The sequence below is a fragment of the Papio anubis genome, chromosome 1, assembly GCF_008728515.1.
Source record: "Papio anubis isolate 15944 chromosome 1, Panubis1.0, whole genome shotgun sequence".
NCBI lineage: Eukaryota > Metazoa > Chordata > Mammalia > Primates > Cercopithecidae > Papio > Papio anubis.
Window position 1 is genome coordinate 184,528,381 of NC_044976.1, and position 22,139 is coordinate 184,550,519.

Here is a 22,139-nt window from a genome sequence, read left to right on the forward strand (position 1 = left end):
AGAGCCTAGATGCAGCAGCCAGAATGACTGTAGCCAGAAGAAAAATGGAAATTGTTTGGTGAACAATAGCATTGCCTCTGTAATATAAGAGAGCACAAAGTTTCAGGAAAGAGGGACTTTTGATTAACCACATGTGTCTATCTTTTATTTCCCTGACTCTAGAATAAGCCTTCAAAATGACAAAACGGGAGTTTTAAACATGTAGAAGTTGAAAAGGGCAAAGAGAATAGGAGGGTGAAAGACAGTGAGAGAAAAACATCAACAAAATTTGAAAAATGATCAGTTGAATTAGATGAAGAAGTGGTAAATGTTTGAAAAGAGGGATGACAAAGAGAAAACCCATCTCCAAACCCCCTGAAAACTTCAGGTACTGGAAGAAAAGGGTGCATTGATTAGGAATAGTTCAAATAATAATGGGTGAGAAACAATCATAAAACCCTGGGGGCATACCATAATCTCTTGCTATTCACACTTCAGAAGACTGGTTGGTTCACTCATGCATTTGTGGGTCAGCAGGGGGCTTTTCTCAAGGCTGGGCTTGGCCTAGCTCCTTGGCAGGAGCAGCTCTTCTGCATTTGTCTCTCACCCTCCCCTGAGGCCAGGAAGGTAGCACGATCATATCCTTCTCACGGGGAAGGCAGAGGCACAAGAGGACAAGTGAAAAAGCTAAGGTTAGGCTCAGAACTGGCACATTGTCACTCATACCTCATCTACTGGCCAAAGAGAATCACATGGCCAAGTCTAATAATCATATGGCCATGACTCTTTAGTGAGAGGAATTGCAGAGTCACATGGCAAAGGACATGGGTGAAGGGAGAAGTGAAGAATTAGTTCCATTAGTACAATCTGCCTGTCAGCTTGGGCTCCTACAAGAAAATACCATGAACTGGGTGGCTCCTAAGCAACAGAAATTTCTCTCTCACAGCTCTGGAGGCTGGAAAGAGCAAGATCAAGGTGTTAGCAGATTCATTGTCTGGTAAGAGCCCGCTTCCTGGTTTATAGACGGTGCCTTCTCACTTTGTCCTCACATGGTGGAAGGGACAAATTAGCTCCCTGGGGTGTCTTATAAGGGCACTAATCCCATTCAGGAGGGCTCTGCCTTCATAATCCAATCGCCTCCCAAATGCCTGACCTCCAAATACCATCACGCTGGGGATTAGGCTTCTACACTTGAATTTTGGAGGGCCATAAACATTTAGCCTATAGCACTGCCACAGCAGGACTGAGAGGATGACCCAAACACTAGACAGCTGCATGGAAGTCTTGTGAGGAGCAGTTAGAACCTCAGGGTTCTCTCTCCAGTCCCATGAATAGCAGAGGGCTGGAGGGGCAGGAGAGGCAAATGTTAAAATAATAGGAAAAAGTAAAAGTCTAGTCTCCACTCCCTATTTATCATCTCCCAGAACTCCAGCAAGTCTGGAGAATACATTGGTAGTCTTTTCAGGAAAAGCTGGATGGACCCAGAGAAAAGACCAACAGACAGTGCTCTACTGGAGCTGAATTGATGGAGGGACATGGTAAATGAAGGAAATTTCTAAAACAAGCAGTTAGTAATTATATATAATTATAAAGTATATATATAGGTGTACATATAATTTTGTAAATATGTAAAATTAGGTATAATTTTTTACATATTTACCTAATTTTATATATTTACAAAACATATAAAATTATTATATATACTATATATAGCAATATATATTACTATATACATATGTAAAATTATATATACTATATATACACACATATAGTAATTATATACATATATAGATTTTACATAGGTGTATATAGTAAAATTATAACATATATGATTTTACAGCAGTAATGAATTAGAGGTGAAATGGAATCAGCCCATGAAGACAATTATTTCAAAGGGTGGTGATGAGAATTGAAGTGATAAATGGAGGAATTATGTGGGTTTTATATATATATATATATATATTTTTTTTTTTTTGAGACAGTCTTGTTCTGTCGCTCAGGCTGCGGTGCAGTGGCATGATCTTGGCTCACTGCAACCTCTGCCTCCTGGGCTCAAGCAATTCTCCTGCCTCAGCCTCCTGAGTAACTGGGATTACAGGTGCCTGCCACCATATCTGGCTAATTTTTTGTATTTTTAGTAGGGACAGGGTTTCACCATGTTTGCCAGGCTAGTCTCGAACTCCTGATCTCAAGTGATCCGCCTGCTTTGGCCTCCCAAAGTGCTGGGATTACAGGCGCCCAGCCTAATATCTTTAAAGTCTATTTTATGATGCAGGAGAGATAAGGATGAAGACTCAAAGTCTTTGAGAAGACAAAACTTTGATGTATTCAGAATTACCTCTAGAATACAGGTAATTCTGGACACCTCAGAAACATTAGCAACATGTGTTTGTCACTTTGCAACATTGTGGAGATACACACACACACACACACACAGCAGGTGGTAATATTCATGCTGTGGGATAGGTGATTTTTTTCATGTACTTTCCAAACTTTATATAATAAAGATGCATTAATTTCAAATCTGGGGAAAATGTTATCTATCTACCCATTTATTATTTATTTATTTATTTCATGAAATGAGTGTTTCTGTAAGGGCAGATAGACTACCAAGGAAGTGGTACTTTAAGTAAGTTGATATAATTTCAATTACTCTGTCTTTTGGGGAATGATTTTGCCTTAGGGGATGAATGGATGGCTTAACAGAATCCTGAAAAGAAAATCATTCCATCTCTTCCCTTCCTCTGCTCCTTTCTCTGCATAGTGGCCTTTCTTCACCACATCACAGTTGTCTCAGCCTCCCTCTCACTGTTTCACATGTTTTGTCTCTCACTCCCTCAGGCTATTTTCAGTTTGCCCCCTCCCACTGCCTGATCTATTTTCATGTAAAGAACATGATTTCTGAGAGTCCTACTTCATTTTTTCTGTTCCCCCTGTGGACTGGCCTGAATACACTTTGTTAGGGAATTATGTTGCACCAACTGCAGGGAATGAATTAAATTACTAATGGATCGTTCTTTCTCAGGACTCAGGGGAAAATGCAAGTAAGCTGACTGTGTTACCTCAACTCCCGTGGTTCTGCTAGGTATGCTAGGACCCCAGACTCTGGCTCTCTTACTAGGTACTGGCCATTGTCCCAAATCTCTCTGGCCTCCCCATCATCTCTGGAACCAAATGGATTTGGATTGGCACCTCTGCCTCTGACCAGTCATGTGGTTTGGATAAATTCTTATGTTCCCTAAGCTTAGGTGTCCTTATTTGTAAGACGGGGTTAATAATATACATCACACTGTATTCAAGGCTGGGAAACAGCTGCCCCAGCTACAGTAGGGTCCAGTGAATAGACATTTCCATCCTTTCTTCCTACTTAATTTTTCTACTTTTTCTGTTCCGGTTTATTTTCTTAACTAGAAAACTATAATGCTCCTGTCACAACATAAGGAATGTCCTGCCTTCATCTCTGTAGTTGTATCTAGGCTAAGCTCAGACACAAATAGAGATGGAAATAAAGGAACTTAACTCTGGGAGAATGACAGCTGAGAGAGCTTCTCTCTTAAGAAAACCTTTCTCAATTAAAACAAACAAAACTATACCAGGCTGCCTATCTTCCACACCTGTATGATCTTAAGATATTTTTTTCTGACCCAGGAACTACAATAGGTTCTTTCAGACTTAACCTTTTTTAAGCCTCAGGCAGCCTTGTGAGATATCATCATCCCCAAATCACAGAGAAGAGAAGTGAAGCTCAGAGAGGTTGCTCAAGGTCAAATTGCTGGTGAATGCTGAAGACAAGATTCAAAACTACAAGAAATCTGAACTCTTCATAAGCTCTGAGGTAGACTCATCTGCTTTAATTTTGCCGCAATTTCCTGTCCCTGTTGCAAGAAGGAACACACTAGGAAACTAACTGAACTTGAAGATACTAATTGATACAAAACACTGATATCTCTACAGTTATTAGCATTGTTCTCTTTGAAAGGATTCCTCCTTTATTTCTTTTTTGTTACCTTCCTCTTAATAATTTATAACTCAGTGGAGTGGTTTCTTGGGATTACCAAGGAATTCATCCATTCATTTGTTTATAACTTCTACACACATCAACCTACTGTGTGCTGGCAACTGTGTGAGACATTAAAGATACACAGATATTGATGAGGTCACAGTCTTGCATAGAGAGACACATATAAATGTACTATGACTGAGTCCTATGGGAGGGGAGCATGGAGGAATGCTGATGCTATGTAACTGAGAGTGGATGCATCAGGTAGGAGGCATTCAGCCACGAGTACCAGAAAACCCAGTTCGAACTGATTTAAACAATAAATGAAATTTATTATCGCACAAGACATAATGTCCAAGTCATGGTAGGCAAAAGTTACAGTATGACCAGGGCTCTGATTCCATTTCTCTGCTCCCCTCTCAGCTCTGCCTTCTTGTGTGGGCTTCATTTGACCTCAGTTCACCTAATGGATGTGGTATCATGGCCAGAAGCATCACCTTGGGCAATAGTTTTCTTCTTTGTGTCTAACAGAGAGAAAAGCTTCTGCTCAAATTGTGAAAACGTATTTTCCTTCATTCAGTACAGGTCACATACCCACTCCGGGGACAACAGCATTCACATGGGATGTAAAGGAACAGGATTATCATTATGGGCTTTAGTAAAAAAAAAAAAAAGACCCCTTCCCTGAAATAGACTTCACTGGAATCATGTACATGGTATAGAAAGTGAAACAAAGAAAGAAGTGAATAGATGCTGGGTAGGAAAATCAACAATGTCTATAGCAGAATTCAGAGAGGGAGTGGCATTTGAGCTGGATGTTGATGGGTGAATAAGAGCTCACCAGATAGCAAGGGTTGACAGTGCATTTCTAGTGAAGGAAACAGCTTGTGCCTTTGTGGAAGAGCCTACCACACTTGACACCTGGGCTGCCAGTTCCATGGGAGCAAAGTGGAAGGGGGAAAAGGGGCTTGGAAGTGGTGGGAGTAGTCTAGGAAGGATCACACATCCTTACAAAGTATTTGTTTTCAGTCTGCAGGCAATGGAGAAAAAATGATAGTATTTATGTGACAACAGGGAATATGAGGTTAAATTTCTTCCAGGAAGATTAGCCTCACAGACAGGAGTATAGAGAACAGAGAGGTTAGCAACAAGAAGAGAGCTGCAAAGTTTCGATTAAAGATGTTACGTTCCTGGCTAAATCAAGCTGGATGTGGATGCAGAGCTAGGGACATATAAGGAGGCTTTGTGAGATCACATTTCCTCTTGAAGTCCCTTCTCAGGGTCACTGAAACAGGAATGAATTGATTATGATAATGGAATGACAGAAGCAGTGTCGGCAAGAGTGAGGCTGGAAGTGCACATATCTAATCCCAGAGCCAGAGGGCCAGGAGTTTCAGGTGTACGGAGGGGTGGGGGAATAGGTCACAATTACCTTCCTTGCTTCCTGGGCTTTTCTGGGTCTACGGTGTTTATCATATGCACAGAGGCTTCTGAGTTAATAATGTGAGACTTGTGATCTTAAGAAGACATAAGGAGAGCCTCAGCACCCAGTCAGTGGACCATGGGGTTCCTCTCTCTGGTTTGTGGTGAGCTGTTTCTTCTCTGTACATTCACTGAGATGCTGGCAGATTCCTGATCTTGTTACCAGGGGCTGTTTCTGCAATTGCTGAGGCTGATATAATCCCTGCTCAGGATGGATTAGGGACTTGCAGCTCAGGCCAATTAGAACGTTTGTCAGGCAAAACCCACTGCCAGTGAGTAACAGAGAAACCTCTCACTCACTCCTAGCCCACAGTCTAGAGATGCAGGGCTTGGGGTGTGTCTTCTTAGGTAGTCTTTTATTTTAGAATTCAAGTTCTTTTGTAAATTACTTTTCTCCATCCCACTGAATTACATCCCACTGAATTACATCCCACTGAATTCTTCAACTCTAGGTTAGAAATTTATCTTGATGGCAGGGAATCTGGGTGGACATCATAGATAGCAGCATGGCCCTCCCCCTTCTGTGGCATAGCACCAGGAGGGGGCACTCTCTTTGCTTTCTAATTTCTCCTCTCTGATGGATCCGTTCTGCCAGCATAAAAACATGCTATAATATCTCACATAACAACAAGAACAACAACAAAGACCTCTTAGACCCCTGGTACTTTCCAACTACCGCTCCATTTCTCTGTTCCCCTGTATAGGAAAGCAACTCTAAAGAGTTGCCCAAATTGTTTCTATTTCCTTGTCCCCCATTCTCTCCTTAGTCCATGCCAATCATGTTTTCATCTCTACTGTTGTATGGGAATTGTCCTTATCAAGACATTTGTGATTTCAGTCTGGGTAAATGCAGTGTTAAGTTCTCAATCCCCATTACTTAGTCTCTTATAGCACTTGACACATTTGATCATTCTTTTTTGAAACTTTTTTTTCACTTGGCCTTCAGGTCAACATGCTTTTCTAGTCATCTGCCTATATAACTAGCTGTTTCTTGATCTCCTTGGCTATATCCTCCTTCTTTAATTAGCCCCTAAATGTTGGAGTGTCCCAGGTCTCAATCCTTGGACCTCTTTTCCTTCTCTTAGCTACTCACTCTCGATGAGCTCATCTAGGTTCATGGCTTTACACACCATTAATATGCCAAGGACTCAAAAATGTACTCTTGCAGTCCTGAGCATCATATTTATGTATCTAGCTACCTCCAAGATGCCTCTGTGTGGGTGTCTACCTGGCAACTCGTGACATTGTCATCTACTTTATAATACTATAACATAGAAAGTGTGCTCCAAAAGTGTATATTAGTTACTTTAAGCTACAGAGAGTTGCTTTAATCAGGAATTTGCACTACAGCTGGCTTCGTTGCAGAAAGGCCATCCTCCAGAGGCAGCTACTACAAGCACTTCAGCTATCTTTAACTCTGATCAACACCAGACATTTTGCTAATTAGCATGCTGAAGTCAAAACCGGGTTTTCATTTGTGAAATTAGTGGCTTGTTAATCAGCATAATGGATGTTAGAAATGGGCTTTTATAGGTCGAATTAGAGGTAATCAAGATATGGGAATTGGCTAAAATGTCGTAGGGACATTTTCTACCCGTATAAAAATAAAATATAAGAAGCTACCAAGGCCTATAGGCTGTACCTTTAGAAATAGTACCTGAAGCTAAATCTTTTTTTATTTATACAATTTTAAAATGAAGTTTTATTTTTTTTGCTTCGAAAAAATGCCAAACATTTTTTAATGAGAGTAAAACTGTCAAATGTGAATGTTAAATTCAGCCAGATGTTGACCTTAACTGTGAATTTAAATCTTTTTTATTTATTTATTTATTTATTTTTATTTCACTTTAAGTTCTGGGATGCATGTGGAGAATGTGCAGGTTTGTTACACGGGTATACATGTACCATGGTGGTTTGCTGCACCTGTCAACCCATCATCTACGTTTTAAGTTCCACATGCATTAGGTATTTGTCTTAATGCTCTCCCTCCTCTTGACCCCAACCCCCCGACAGGCCCCAGTGTGTGACGTTTCGCTCCCTTTGTCCATGTGTTCTCATTGTTCAACTCCCACTTATGAATGAGAACATGTGGTGTTTGATTTCCTGTTCCTGTGTTAGTTTGCTAAGGAGGATGGTTTCCAGCTTCATCCATGTCCCTGCAAAGGACATGAACTCATTCTTTTTTGTGGCCGCATAGTATTCTATGGTGTATATGTGCCACATTTTCTTTATCCAATCTATCATTGATGGGCATTTGGGTTGGTTCCAAGTCTTTGCTATTGAAAATAGTGCTGCAATAAATATAAGTATGCATGTGTCTTTATAGTAGAATGACTTATAATCCTTTGGGTATATATCCAGTAATGGGATTGCTGGGCCAAATGGTGTATCTGGTTCTAGATCCTTGAGGAATTGCCACAGTGTCTTCCACAATGGTTGAACTAATTTACACTCCCACCAGCAGTATAAAAGCTTAATTCTTAAACACTTCCGTTTCCAGCCATTAGGGCAAAGGATTTCTGGGTGTCTGACCTTGCCTTGGAGTATTACCTTCTGCTGAGTGAACTCCTCATTTGATGCAGTTGTTGGAACACCAGGAAGGATAGTGAGTTGGGATTGTATCAGGCTTACAGAGCAGGCGTATAAATTGCTCTGTGCCTACTTGTTAATGACATTATGTCTGCATATGTGGTAAAATCAGATATGAGACTTGCTTTCATTATAACTTGGTAATGAGGTTGTAAGGCAGTAACTGATTCACCAATTTCAACTCCTTACGTGGCTATAGCTGTCTACCACAATCAGCCTAAGAATTGTGCATTATCAAAGTGGCTTGTGTCCGTTTTCAATACACTTCTAACATAACATGGCCAAAACAGAACTCTTTATTCACCACTACCCCTAACATGCTCTCCCCCAGGCTTCCTCTTCACAATAGATGGCACCTGTTTGCTCAGGCCTAAATGTAAAACCTTGCCTGAAACTTGCCTACACCTGTAGCCTGTCCAGCAGGTTGCCTAGATCCTACCTTCAAAATATATCTTTTCCTTGTGCACTTTTCTCCATGTCTACAGGTCATCTCTCATCTCTACCACAATGGCCTCCTAACGAGGCTTACTATTTCTAGTGGCCTCTAGTCAATTCCTACAGAGCTTCCAGAGACGGTCTGTCAAATGTTAATGAGATTAGGTTGTCCTCCTGCTGTAACCCCTACAAAGTTTTCTATCACATTCATAACACAATTCTAGCATCTTGCCATGTTTTCTAAAACCCATTGTAATTGAGCCCTGACCACTTCTCCAACCTCAACTTTTCCTACTCTTGTCTCACTTTATTCTGGTAATCTTCAATCTTCTCTCTACTCTTTCAGCTTCTCAAACTTATTCCCACCCCAGTGTCTTCCCACCTGCTGAGTCTTCATCAGAAACGCCCTTTCCTTGCATCTGTGTTCACATGTACCTCTTCAGAAAGGGCTTCCTTACCAACCAGCCACTCTAAAATGGCCTCACTATGGTCATTCTCTATCCTCTGGCCTGCTTACTTTTCTTCTTAACGTATATCTTAGGGAAGAATATTATTTATATCTGCATTTGCTAAATATATTGTGGTCTATTTCCTTCATGAGAACAAAAGCTCCATGAAGACAGAGACATTACACCGTGTTAACAGTTATATCTTCAGTGAGAACAGTAGTGCTGGGCATCTAGAAAATAAATAGTCCTTAAATAGAAGTGAACTGAATGAATGTTTCCAATATTCCAACATATTTCTCTGTTTCTTTCATGCTATAATTTTCAAACACACTGCAATTGGAAGGACAATTGGGGAGTGAGCTGTCTCTTTGTGAGCTGTGCCCCTGTTCACCAATTCATTCTTGTAACTTATTCTTCTTGCATCCCTTCTATCAACAGTCCCTGTAGTAAGTGCTGAGGATGCAACTGTGAGCAAGCCAGACAAATTATCTGCCCTCATGGAATTTACAGTCCAGAGGGAGTCACAAACAGCAAACAAGAAAGTTTGTAATGAGAGTTATGTAGAAAATAATTAGAAGACCAAGATAGAGAATGGCAGGGGACATTATTTTATAGACGGTGGTTAGAGACAGCATCTCAGAAGAGATGATCTTATGCTGAGACCTGAAGGATGAGAGTGAGCAGGGTGTATGGTACAGTGCCTGGCAAGTGCAAAGGCCCTGAGGTAGAAAAAGTGGCTGACTCCTAGGGCTAAAAGACCTTACATGGCTAGAGAGCTGTGAGTGAAGGTGGGATCTGTGTCCAGGGACTGGGCATCCAGGGTTTACCCAAGGTGGGTTATATATATTCAATTATAAAACAATTATATATATATAACATATATAATATATATGTTATAACTCATATATATATTTTCAATTATAAAACAACTGAAATATTTTGGGTTATAGTAAAATTCTTATATTTTAAAAATTGCTCTGTAGGCTAGGTGGAAATGGATCAGGTTTCAGGCCAGAGTGAAAGCAGGGACGTTAACTAGAAGGCAGTTGAGATACTTGAGCTAGAAATGGCAGAGGTTTGGACTGAGACAGTGGTAATTGAAAGGGAAAGACATCACTAGATGAGGGCTCTGTTTTGCAGGTAGAACAAGCAGGAGCTGGGCGAGAATGCAGCAGGGGTATCCAGGGCTAGATACATGAAAGCCCATCAATAAACATAGGACTATATTGTATCCTTAGGAAAAAAGGAGAAATAAGAATGTTTCCCAGATTTCTAGCTTTCATAACAGGAAGGAAGGACATTGTTGCTTTCTGAGATGGGAAAGACTGAGAGAGAAATAGCATTCATAGGAGTATTTACTTCTGATTTGAATATTTTAATTGTGAGATGGCTTCCACACATCGCGTTAAGTAAATATTTGAATATGCCACACCAAAGAGAGGAGAGTTCTGGGCTAGATCTAGCAGTTTAGGATCCTTTCAAATACAGAGGATGTTTACAGCTGTGGGAATAGATAACATCATCCAGGAAAGACTGGAGAAGTGAAGATATTCCAGAACGAGGCCCTGGGGAAATCTAACAGTCCTGGTCAGTTAGAAGAGGAGAGGCTTAGAAGGAAATAAGAAGAGTGAAATAAGAAGAAATCCAGGATAGTGAGGTATCCTGGAGACAAAAGAAGAAAACATTTCTCGTAGGAAGTTTGTCAGTTAAGCTGACTGCTGGTGAAACACTAAGAGAGAAGAGGAGGGAAGAGTGTAGATTGCATTTGGCAACACAGAGGTTGTTAACTTTGACAACAGTAGTTTCCGTTGAGTAATGGCAACGGAAGTCAGGCGTTAGTTGAAGAGTAAATTGGAGATGCAGAGAGTAGAGGAAGATTGCTTTTAGGAAGTTTGACTGTGAAGAGGAGCAGAAAAATATTGCAATAACTAAAGAAGTATGTGGGGTCAAGGGAGAAGGTACCACTTTTTTTTTTCTGATAGGAGACTAATGGGACTGTTTCAGTAGAGAGGGAGAGATTGTGTGGAAGAGAGGGGAGAGGTTTCCTTTAAAAGTCAACAGAGAATGAGATCCAAAGCAAAAAAAAAAAAAAAAAAAAAAAAGGCTTTTGGTAGGAGGAGAGTTTTTATTTAATGGAAGTTAGGATGTAAAGAGTGCTTGCTTTTCTTATTTCATTGCTGAGGCCAACGGCTGAGAATAATAGATGGGAGTAGCTCTGCTTTCTGAAGTGAGGCAGTGCACCATTTAGGCAAGACCTGGAGAGAGACATTTTGCCCCCTTCACCCATCAACTAACTCCAGTTTTGTCTACTTAGCCCATCAGGTAACTTCAGGCAATATAAGACATAAGAAATACATAAGAAAGGCAAGGCGCAGTGGCTCACGCCTGTAATCCCAACACTTTGGGAGGCCAAGGCTGGCAGATCACAAGGTCAGGAGTTCAAGACCAGCCTCACCAACCTGGTGAAACCCCGTCTCTACTAAAAGTACAAAAATTAGCCAGATATGGTAGTGTGCGCCTATAATCCCTCTCCTCAGGAGGCTGAGGCAGGAGAACTGCTTGCACCCGGGAGGCGGGGGTTGCAGTGAGCCAAGATTTCGCCACTGCACTCCAACCTAGGCGACCAAGTGAGACTCCATCTCAAAAAAAAAAAAGAAAAGAAAAATATGTAAGAGTTTATGAGAGAGCTGGTAGTGAGTGAGAGGCTTGGGAGATGGTCAGTTTGCTGTTCCTCCTGACATGAGAGAGCAGGGGGGCTTTCCTCCCTCTCCAAGCCAATCAGGAGGGCTTATCTGTAGTCTGGTGCACTCAGAAACTGTTGCCTCCCTGACTATACCTAAAAATGTCTATGGATGAAAGGCTGTGGGGAGTCATCAGTGGCAGCAGGGCAAACATTCATTGGGAATGGCCTGCACTTCTAAAGCCACCAGGACCAAATGTTTTATTTGGTTTTGTTTTCCTGTGGGTCATAAACCTGACAAAAGGTAGTGAGTCTTGAGATTTCTTGAAAGGCATCTTCCCAATAGGATGTTCTAGAGAGATGAGGTACCACCAGAGTGAGAGTCTGTGTCGATGGGCTGGAACCCAGGGGGTGTCAGTAGAACCATAAGAGACCCACTGGAGAGGACACTTCCCACATAAGGCAACTGCTGATGGGAAGCTCCCAGTGGGGACACATGTGAGGGACCCACAAAGGAACCAATCAGAGAAGAAACTAAATTTGAGCTGTGACACACAGAGGGCCCCAGTGCCGTGATACCAACACACCAGCAAAGAAAGATGGTGGCCTTTTCTCTGAACACTCTTCTCCGGAGATCAGTCCAAGAGGAAACCAGGAACAGGATTTAGACGGCAAGAAAGAGATAGAGAAGGAGAAGAAATGCAGAAGCAGGCAAAAAAATAAACCAATCTCATCCTCCTTCCTCATTGCAGGCTCTTGTACCTGAGTGAAAGGCCAGCAACTCTGTGGAGCAAAGCCATGGGGGCAGTTACATTGGATGAGAGGTTGAAGTTTTGACATCAAACTGGGTTTGACTTTTTAAATACTTTAAAAACCATATATATATATGTAACATATATATATATATATTTTTTTTTTTATTAAGAACAGAGATTGACAGGAGAAGTAATGATATACACGAGAGCCATCCTGGGGTGGGGAAGAACAATTCCACAGAGGGAGTGTAAATGGGCGAGAAGGAATCAAGTTGCTTTCTGCCTGCCCCTTGCTGATTCCAGCTTTTTCAATAAACTGGTTATGGTTTAAATTTGTTTCTATCTTAAAACTTTGTGATGTTTACATTGTTGCAGTCCAAATAAAACTTACATATGACAGTTTACAAGCACTGCTGTGATTCCTGGTCTATCACGTTGTAGACCAGGTTTATACATTTAAAGGCATCCACATGCCTAGCAGGTAGCAAAAATGGATGAGGCAGGTGAGGACAATAGAGAACAATGAGGACTGGAGAATGCCTGGCCTTTAATGTTTTAGCAACCCTCTTTGGGTCAAACAACACAAATATGCAAACTACAAATGACTTTTGTGTTAGATATACAAAAGTATCTTCCCCTACCCAGGCCTTTGTAAGCCTACATTCCATTAAGTGTGGCTGTGGGAGGGGACAGGGAACAAGGCAATATGACATGCCTCTGCCTCACACACACATACTGTGATGATGCCGCTTACTAGAAAAGTGCAAAAATATTCTGAGATTTCCCAAATCTATAATTTATGATTCTTGTCAGCATTCTAGTTACACACAGGAAAGCATCAACCTGTCATCTGAACATTGACAGGAGAATAGATGAGAGAAACAGAGAGTGTGCTTCACAAAAACTCCTCTTCCCATCACAGGCCAGATCCTGGTAATGAACACCAACACCAACCATTGCTTTACCAAGGAAGCCACTTTTTAAAAGGCTTCAGTTCAATTCATTCAGTTTTTACTGAGTGTCTAGGACATACGAGAAAATTTTAGGAGGTCAGCTTTGACCAGAAGAAACTGTACATTCTTGTATACAATCTTGTCATTTACAATTCTGCCTGAGTAGCAATATACTAGCCTGAAGCAAAATATCCTGTCAGCAAATAAGAGATCCCTCAACCTAAAACAAAACATATGCGGGAAATAGAGAAACAGAATTTCAGAATATGAATAATCATATGCTAGAGAAAAGGAGAAGTAATTGTATTTCATTAAATGTTTGCTTTCTAAATGATTCCCTAAAAAGGAACCGAGATTCATTTCTTTACATTATATTTGAAAATGCCCCAGATTCTTACATTGGAAGAGTCCTCAAAGGCTATCCAGACAACATTCTCACATGGGAGAGTTGCTCTTTAAGGTAGGACCCCCTTCCGGATGGTTCATCCCACGTTAGCTTTTTCACTCATGATGATCAGAACCAGGTTCTGGCACTGTGAGCTGTCCCAAACTAGATGCAACTAGCTGATGGAATCTAGAAAGATCTATGGTGCTGGACAAAGTTTAAGGGCCTGGTCATACAAGATACATGGATCTGTATCTGAGAATTGGTCTATAATCAGGAAGTAACCGTGGTGGTAATGATGGGTAAAAGGACAAGGGAGGCAGAGGTAGCATTGGACAAGGACCTAACTAAATCTTGGAAGTAGTAGTCTGCTCAGGCCAGGGCGGGACATCGATAGACAACCAGAGTGGTTCTAGTTGAGAGAGATGACTGCAAGAATCAGTAAAATCCCTGGAGACCTGAGAACAAGGCAAGGACTCAGAATTAGGGAGAAGAGTCTCTAAGAACACAGTAATGTCTGTAACAAGAGTGTCCAGAAGACAAGCCTTGAGCAACTGATAGACATCTCTGTGTCCCTTCTTCTGAGTCAGTGCTGGCCTGGGTGGCATTTGCCTGCTGGTGTACATTGTTTTATCATCTAGATACATTGTTTTTATCATCTAGAAGAAGAGAGATATGAAACATAATGTGCCCTGTTCCCTTGACAGGGGACTGTGAGTTTCCATCCATGATAGGCTAAATCTAAATTTTGCAGAATTTTCCTTAAATTGAATGGCTTCCTCTTCTTTAATTATTTTCTTCTTTTGATTTTCATTATGCCACCTTCTCCTGGTTTTTATCTTATATGATTGGCCTTCTCTTTTACTGGCTCTGCTTCCTCTAACTGGTCTCTAAATGTTAAACACTTGTAAGGCTCAGTTTTGAGGTCTCTCTTCTGTTTCCTTCCATTCCTACTCGCATGGCTCATGTCCCATCTATGTGTTGATGATTTCCAATTTTTGTTGCTCTAACCAGGACCTCCTCCCCGAGCTCCAGACTCATGCATCTAACTTCCTACATGATACATCCACGTGTGAGTCAAATTGGAATTTCAATATAATATATCCAAAACATAACTGTTAACCCTCTCTGTTGTCTACAACCTGTTCCTCCCACTCTTTCTCTATCTTATCAAATGGCAGCACCATCCAATGGAACATTTAAGCCAAAAACCTAAGAGTCCTCCTTCATTCCCCCTTTTCCTCATGGCCCCATCAACATCCAATTCTTCAGCAAATCCTGTGATTTTTATATATTAAATGTTTCTGGAACCAATCCATTTCTCTCTACCACATTACCACTCTACTCCAATCTACTGTCCTCTGTCCTCTCGAATACTGTTCTGTGTAAACTCCCACATACTCTGTTCTGTACTCAATAGCCAGTGTGATCTTTTGAAAGTATAATTTAGATAATTTGCTGCCTGAACAAGTCCTGCCCATGCAAAATGTACATAGTAATCTCCCATCACAATCAAAATCCAGAAAGCCTTTTCTGAGCTTCCTCTGCCTACCCATCCAATTTCAGCTTGGTACTACGTTCCCATTCACCTTCCCTCAGCCACACCCTGATCTGTTGCTACAATAGCTCGGCCTCAATCCTGACCGAAGGCCTTTTCACTTGAGTTTACCTAGCCCAGAAAGCTCTTTCTAAAATTGGCTGGCTCTTGTCATTCTGATCTCAAAATGTCTCCTCCTTGGAAGGACTTCCCCAGCACCCAGCCTAGAGAGCTCTGCCCCCGCCCTCACATTCCCCCTTTGGTCTTACTCTGTTTCTTAATACTACATTCCTTTCCCCACAGTACTTGTCAATGTATAAAGTCATTTATCTTGTTGATTATCTGTCTCCTCATCACTAGAATATGAACTCCAGGAGAACAGGGACCTTATCTATCTTGTTCCTTGTTAGACTCCTATATTAGAAAGGAGGATACTAAATCTGGGTGTTTAATGATCATTTATTGAGTAAAAGTGAACTCTACCTGCATATAACTTCCACTCATTGATCAGCTGGAGGTATGTTCAATAAGTCTATTATTTCTTTAATGTGACGACCCTTTCAATATTTGAAGGAAGCGTTTATTATGTATGCCAATATAGCTCTGTGTATGTGTATGATGTCTTTCTCCTGACTAAATATCTGCAAGTATTTAAATTAATCCTCATATGAAAGAATTTCCAGATACTTCACTATCCAGGTCACCTGCCCCTGGATAAACTCCAAAAGAAGACTCTCCAAAGTTAGTTCCAATGGTGTCCAAAAATAAACTGAATGACACCAAATATAGGTAGTGGAAAAAATGCTTTCAGGCTGAGATTAACAGCCAACTTCTGTTCTGGTCTGAAGTATTTTTCTGTAATGCAGAATTTAAGCCATAGAAAATATTAAAAGATTTTATTTTCTCTTTTAGAGCAAATAGTTCTCTCCCACAGCCCCCAAGCAATCAATCTTAGACATGTATTATTTACTTTCTTGCTTACTCCTTCCTGAGCTCTGATCTAAGAGAGGCAGACTAGAAGAAGACAGGGTCTCTGCTGGTATTTTCAGCCCTTGGCTCTTCTCTGAAGTTCAGATGTGAACCTCCTGTTTCCTAGTCAACACCTTCCCGGTTATTTCACAAACACCTCTTATTTCAACACCTATCCCAAATTAGATTTTCCTCTCCCTCCCCCAGCCTTCTCTTCTCTGTTCTTTCCAATGCCTGTAAATGATACCGCCATCAATCCAGTCATCCAAGCTCCAAACCTCAGAGCCATTTTAGACCTTTTCTTTCTTGATATTTGGATCCAATCAGTTTTCAACTCTGCTAATTTTACTGTTTCCTTCACCTCTATTTTCACAGCACTAACTCAGGCCTTTATAACCTCTTATTTGTAGCCTCCTGAACTGGGCACCTGTTTTCCCACCCCTGCCTTGCTTCATTTAAGTCTTTTCTACATTGCAGTCATGGACACTTTCAGTACAACTCCATTACGATGGAGCGCAAACACCTGGCATGCTACCTGAAGCCTCCTTTTGCCTGACCTACCTCCCTCTGGCAATCTTTCTTGAGCAGCACTTAATTCTAAGAAAACAAAGTCAAGAATTCTCCCTAAACACCACATACGCTTGTCTTCTATGCCTTTTCTTTTCCCCTCTACCTGGACTTCCCTTCTCAACTTTCTTCACCTTTCTAATACCCTCAAGGACTAGAGGAACAGCTGCTTCTCTGGGGAGCCTTTCTGACCCACTACTTGGGCCATAAACCCCTCTTTTCTGCCAAGACAGGGCCCAGCATGATTTCTTATCTAAAGCACCCAACAGGAGCTATTGAAATTATTTGTTTTTTATATCCTCACAAGGCTGCAAGCTCCTTAAAGTCAAAACAGTTCTTATTTATCTTTGTACCTCCCCTGTAAGACCTAGCTAAGTGGGGAGCACATAGTAGGTATTTCATAAATATTAACTGATCCAAAATATCATTTAAGAGGCTGAAACTTAAGTCTAGATAAGGAACTCTTAGGCCTAAAATAATATCAGAATGTCCCTACATTACAAAATGCGAGTGTTTCTAGTTCTTCATCATTCACAGTTCCTGATATTTCACATCTTGTGTTCAGAAACACTTCTAATAAAATTTCTCATGCTCCAGCAGCAGAATTCGGGGGACTTAGGGTGGTTAGTGGTGCAATTATATGCTATCTCTTACCTTTTTATCTTTGGCCAAACCTATTTTAAATAGTATGGATGGCAAGACATATGTCCAAGGCCAAGATGATGAAGTTTCCTGTGATTTAAAAGCAGCGCATAGTTATTAGACAATGGAGACTCCATTGTGCTATTGTTATTTATGTACATCTCTTAGTCCCTACTACAATGCTTCCATCTGGAAGGCAAGGCTTGGGGCTTATTTAGCCTTGAAACTATTACACTGTCCATCGCAATGTCCCAAACAGAGGATGATCTCCATCAATGTGTATTGAATTGAGTTGAGGCTGCCAAGTGGAAAGGAGCTTCATTGAGATACCAATTTGTTTGTGATAGTCATGGAAAAATATGTAGCAACCATTTCTTTCTCTTTGCAGTGAACTTGCTTGTTAAATGCCTCTTTAAAAAGCGAGTGAAGATAATTGCAAGTCAGCTGGAAGTGCTGCCAAGATATGACCTCCAGGAAGGCCCAGAAGACAAGTGATATTGTGTGGACTGCTACAGCGCAATGTCTAACTGATTCAAAATGAAGAATCAATTTGAAATTAAGATGAGAAAAGGCATCCAGCACTTATATTATAGCAAAAAACATTGTCACCAGGCCCTGGGAAAGATGAGACCACCTCCCTTCCCTTCTCAGGCTCCCTTTCCCTGTCAGACTGTAGCTCTTAAAGGCTGTCATCCTCCAAGGGTATTCCCTAAGTACAGCATAGCATCTCTGTTACCCTTTGAATTCAACAATATTGATCTCCTCCAACATTTTCATTCCTTTAGTCAAAAGTCAGCTGTCAAACGCAAGGCACAAGTGCAACTTTAAGGAATTCATGGCCAATATTTGTCATGTCATTTCATGGATTGTCTGCAGGCACATAAAACATACAATGAGGATACTGATCCAAGATACATGGCACACAATTAAATTGTGAAAAAACATGACTCTGAGTCCAGAAGTTCTTATTTTTTTGCAGTCTTCAGAGTATCGTATAGGCCCCTTGAAAAATAAATTTGCAGAGTGTGAATGTTAATTTACTTTCACCTTCAGAAAACAGATTTTCCACATTTATAAAAGAGAAATAGTGACTATTCTAGACAATAGAGCCCAGCAAGAATACTCAAACTAGTATAACCCTATTTCTCTATACCACAAAGACATCTTGTAGGCATGTTCCTCTGAAGGACTTGACTTGAGAATTATGCTTTTTTTCCTCCTTTTCTCTCTAAAAGCAAAAAGCACCATAATCTTGCTGTAGTATAATCAAAACAGAGCCCGAAGTGAAACCAGAGCCTTGAGTTTTCATCCTTCATTTGTTACTTAAAAGTTGACATAAGAAAAATTATTTAACTTCTCTTAACCTCAGTTTCTTATCTATAAAATGGGATTATAAAATGTATCTCACAAAGTAGTTATGAGGATTAAAGGAAATGGAAAACATGCTTATTTGGTTTTGAATCCTGGTTTGGTCTAACTATCAATAAAACTCATTAAGATGGAATGTTCAGGTATCCTCAGCATTTTGTTGTTGTTTCCAATTACTGATGATTAAAACATGGAGTAAAATATCTGTGGCATTTCTGAAAAACTGTGAGCCCATCACAAATCATCTAAAGCTCTGCTTTCATACAGGTGAGTCAGAGTTCAAGCCAACAAGCCAAGGAGAGACCTATGCTGCTGCAGCTTTCTTGCTTCTCAGAACCAACAGCAGCAGCAGCACCTAACACCTAGCAAGCAGGCACTCTATGCCAGGTGCCAAGCTGTGCACCTTATATTCATCCTCTCCCCTCATCCTCAGCATGACCTCAAGAAGCTTGAGCTCCTCCACACAGAACTATGGCCCCCAGTGGAGGCCGCACATATGGCCCAGGCAGACCACAGGCAGCCTGCTCTCAAGAAGAAGGCTTGTTATTCTAAGGCTGAACCCTGAAGGATGCGAATTAATGAGCAATCTGTGTCCCTAGCCACCTTGCTTCATTTTTATAGTATAGTCTCTTGATCTGTTGCAATATCAGAAGAGGCCTCTCAAACATCCATGTTTCTGCTATGTTGCCTCTTCCACAATTGCCAGGGTGATCTTCTGAACCCAGGCCACCCATGGAGCTGGGAAAGTCTCTGGAACCCTGGGCCTTTGGTCTCTCCATCCTCTGAGTGCCTGCGGCCCTTGGCAAACAGCACTGTTGCTATCATGCCTTCTCTATCAGGAGAAAGAGAGGTTCTGGAAGGTAAGAACTACCCCTCGTTGATCATTGTATCTAGTGGAGTGCATGGGATGATGGCAGGGGCTCCTTCCACATACGTTCTATTAGGACAATGATTCTCAACCCTGGATGTACACCTACAATTACCTAGGAAGTTTTTAAAAATACATATCCAAGCCCATGCCCAATCATAGTCAATGGAATCAGACTCTCTAGGCATGAGGATGGAGTCCCAGGTAACCCTAACATATTAACAGGCCTGAGATCCACAGTATTTTTGTGTATGTCTGGCTCTTCTCCATCCCCTTGGCTCCCCTGACCCATTTAAGAAGTAAAACTGGCCTGCAGCCAGCCCCTTCCCCTCCTCTACCTCACTGGGGCCCTGCTGGCCTGCAGCGAGCCTGCCTGCTCTTCTTCTAACCAGGCCTCCAGATAAGTAGTCTGTGCTCTGCCCTCATGAGTAAGACCTGCAATCCTCTGTCAGCTCTGTGTCAGGGCAGGTGGGCCTATTTGATTCCAGAGCTCACTCTTAGGAAACCCATTATTATTGTAGCCTAAGCCTCATTCACCAGTATTTGTTTTCAGTAATAAACTTGACATTTATATCTCCATTTGCTTAACGTCCCCCTACCTCATCAATGGATTTAGAATTTAGGAAGGGGAGAGATTTATTATCAACCTCAAACTCAACAGCATCCTTTTTTTTTTTTTTTTTTTTTTTGGCCTGACATGCATAGGCTGTAATAGGTGCTCAATAAATATTTGTTGACTGAATCAATTTCCTATGCACTTCTAGTAATATCCATTCTCTAAATTTCGGTCTCACTTTTTCTCTGTCTCTTTCTTGCACAAGCTACAGATGGTATAAATGCTGCAGTCCTTGGGAAGACTGAAAAAGCAGTCAGACAGATGTGTTGTTCATAGCTCCCTAGTCAGGCATAACTAAACATTTACATTTATTACCAATTAGAGGGGAAACAGACTGTAGTTTTATGCACTGTATGTGGCTGGATATATTTCTTTTTGGGATCTCACTAAAAATTTTAAAATGTACCATTGGATCTCACTCTTTTACCAGCTCAAACCTCATTGAAAACACCATTTAAATAGAGGTCTACCAATGACAGCACAAATCTGTTGCATTCTCCTACCCAAGCACAAAATACCATGGAGGTGGAAAGGCAATGCTGCAGAGAGGCAACTGACCTAGTATGATTGAGCTGAACCTCCTTCACTAAGACTTTGTGGCCATGCAGAACTGATGAAGTTGTGGTAGACTATGTTGAAACTATGCCGTAAAGTTGTTGATGGCACACAGTGTGCAACAGTGCTTGTGGACACATAGAGCTTTGCTGTGTGTGCAGTCCTTTTTCCATTTAGGACAAAATAGTGTGAGTGGACATAGTACTCGACAGGACTGTGAAACCATTGGTTCCACAGGGTTTCAGACCCAATGCTAAAGAATTCACTGTGTTTAGCTGAGTTCCATCTAACCTGGTATCCATGTTACATCTAAAACACTGACCCAACCCCATGAAAAAATCGAAGGAAAACACTGGCTAAGGTATAGGTAACCTGAGCTCTGGTTTCAGCTCTTACTAACACAGCTTCTTCACCTGCAAAACCAGATGATTGCTTTGAGGAACTTTGCTGAGGAAATCATGATATTTAATTACAGATTTATATACTGTATAAAAATTTCATCCTATGTTTAGTAACAACAAGAGCAATTTCAAAACAACCTAAAGGTCAACAATAGGGTAGAGACTGGAAGATACATTGTAGAGAAACCAGATGAATCACATAACTGTTAAAAACCACTTTGCACCCTCTCTAATGGATGTAATGAATGGCTATGATGAAACACAAGCAAACAAATGGAAATTAATAAATTCCGGTGAGGATGTGGAGAAGTTGGAACCCTCATGCATTGCTGCTAGGGATGTAGAATGATAGAGCAGCTGTGGAAACACTTTGGTGTTTCCTCAAAAAGCTAAAAATAGAATTACCATATGATTCTGCATATTTCACTCTAGGTGTATACCCAAACGAACTGAAAATAGACACTCAAACAAGAACACGTATACATATGTTCAACACTATTCGCAACAGTCAGAAGAAACAACCCAAATGTCCGTTAATGGATGAATGAATAAATAGCGGTATATACATACAATGGAATATTTTTCTGCCATAAAAAAGAGTGAGGTACTGATACATGCTACAAGGTGGATGAATCGCAAAATCATTATTCCAAGTGAAAAGTCAGACACAAAAGGTTCACATATTGTATGGTTTCACGTACGTAAAATATCCAGAATAGGTAAATCCAGAGACCGGATGCAAATTGGTTGTTTCCAAGTGCTACCAGAAAGAAGAATGAGGAAAAACTGCTTAATGGGTATGGAATTTTACCTTGGAGTGATAGGAATGTTTTGAAATCAGATGGAGATGATGGTTGCACAACATTGTGAAGGTAGTAAATGCCACTAAACTCTTCACTTTCAAATGGT

At 40.9% G+C, this 22,139-nt stretch overlaps 1 long non-coding RNA gene across 3 annotated transcripts in view; it reads left to right on the plus strand.

The window, feature by feature from the left end:
• The window catches only part of LOC101020856, a 199,409-nt gene extending 180,483 nt beyond the window's left edge, over positions 1-18,926 (plus strand). For all 3 annotated transcript variants that reach the window (XR_004179813.1, XR_002518781.2, XR_001897857.3), the window contains one exon: positions 17,811-18,926. This is a non-coding gene — a long non-coding RNA (uncharacterized LOC101020856). The remainder of the gene's footprint in view (positions 1-17,810) is intronic.
• Positions 18,927-22,139: the final 3,213 nt, after the last annotated feature.